General features: G+C 38.4%; 1 protein-coding gene across 4 annotated transcripts in view; it reads left to right on the top strand.

Annotated features, from left to right (window-relative positions):
* PTPRZ1 (protein tyrosine phosphatase, receptor type Z1) overlaps nucleotides 1-1,908 on the top strand; it is a 168,653-nt gene that overhangs the window by 13,497 nt on the left and 153,248 nt on the right. The gene's annotated exons all lie outside the window — the stretch shown is intronic.

The following is a 1,908-nucleotide window of genomic DNA, read 5'->3' as shown; positions in this document are numbered from 1 at the left end:
ACCTGTAAGTCAATAAACATGATATACCACATAAACAAAATGAAGGATAATAATTACATGATCATATTAGATGCAGAAAAAGCATTTGATAAAATCCAGCACACATTTAAAAAAAAAAATCATTGTTGAAAGTATCACATATGTCCCCTTTTCCCCCATTGAACTCCTCTAGCCCCTTCACCCCGCCACCCCGCCCTAGGCCCTCACCACCTCATTGTCTGTGTCCATGGGCCATGCATATATGCATACAAGGTCCTTGGTTAATTACCTCCCATCCCCAAGCTTCCCTGCTTTCCCTCCTAGATTCCAAACTCTGTGTCTTCTTTATCTAAGTAAATAACTTCACACTTTATGTTGCTCAGGTCAAAATTCTTGAAGTCATCTTTGACTCTTCCTTCTCTCTCACAACCCACATTTACTCTATCAGCAGACATCTCCTAGCTTGCATTTTCTTATGTTCTCCAACCACTGCTACCATCTCTTGGAGCTTCCATCATCTCTTACTTGGATTATTGCTCCGGCTTCCCATGGGTGTCCCTGCTTTGCCTCACAAATCACCTGGGTGATCTTGTTCAAATGTAAGTTAGATCATGCATTTCCTCAATTTCCTGTCCCACTCACAATAAAAGGCAAAAGCTCTGCATTTTTTCCTCAAGCCCTGACTGGTCTGGCTTCCTTTGAGCAGTTTAGCTTGAAGGAGTCAAAATGTATATGCCAGGTTTCAATTGTGTGGCTGTTGGTGCCCCTAACCCCCCACATTGTACAAGGGTCAAATGCACTTCACTAATTGCCCCCCTGCCCTCACTCCTCCTGCCCAGCCTCACTGGCCTCCTTGCTAGTCCTGAGTCATCCAGGCTCATTCTCCTCCAGGCTGTGTTTCTGCTGTTCCCTCCATTTGAAATATCCTTCTTCTATAATTCTTTATAATCCACCCATCATCCCCTTAGATATTTTTCAATATACATTTTTTTATTGTGGACTTTCCTGGACACCATATTGAAATTGTGACCATCTCTCTCCCCCAAGTGCCTTTTATCCCCCTCTATTTACCTTCATTTTTAGTACTTATCACTTATATGCATTTTTAAATTATGTTATTCTCTATCTCTATTAGCACCTAATGCCGTGAGGGTTTGTGGGTTTATTCAGTCACTAGCTCCAAACCCCAGCACAGTTTCTGGCACAGAATAGTGCTCAGTAAATATTTGTTGAATGAATTAATAACTAAAACTATGCCCCGCCCCCCTTTTGCTTGATTTTGTTTGAATTCTATTTTGGGTGATATCATTGTGTCTTTTTTTAGTTTGCATTGTCATAGATGTTTTAAGCTCTCCTTTTATTTTTGACATTTCATGTAACTTTTCATTAAATGACCCCTGTAATCATCATACGGCCAGTTTTTAGCTTTATCTGAAATCTCCGTGTGTTTTTTCAACATTTTTCCTTCATCTTGTGTTATTTCAATTTAATATTTTTTGCATCTTAATTGTTTTACATACGCTCTGATTTTTGCCTTATGCACTGTTTGCATTTATCTTTTCCTGGGTTATATTTTTAATTTGTATTTGATTTTAAGTAGTAGGATGCTTTAAAACTGTTAAGAGAGAAGTTCCTTTTAGTCTTTCACAATAGCAGCCATGAGATACATTACCCACCAATAGCTTTCTTTCATTCTACCAACCAGCTTTCTCTAACTTCTCTGTTACTATTACTTGGTGTTGTAAATATGGATCTGTTATTTTAAATATAGAGCACTGTTATTAAGTGACTATTTTTTACACTTTCTTTGGCCATTGATAATTGGTTCAGAAGCCAGCTCTGTGAGATACATCTGGATTACTTTTTATGCCTTAGAGCTTCCAGTGGTTGTTATATATCATAATTTTATCATTCCTGCATTCCTCCTTG

This window comes from Myotis davidii, unplaced genomic scaffold (genome assembly GCF_000327345.1).
Source record: "Myotis davidii unplaced genomic scaffold, ASM32734v1 scaffold654, whole genome shotgun sequence".
Lineage (NCBI taxonomy): Eukaryota > Metazoa > Chordata > Mammalia > Chiroptera > Vespertilionidae > Myotis > Myotis davidii.
Note: the sequence above shows the minus strand (reverse complement) of the source record. Positions and strands in the feature narration are given on the sequence as shown.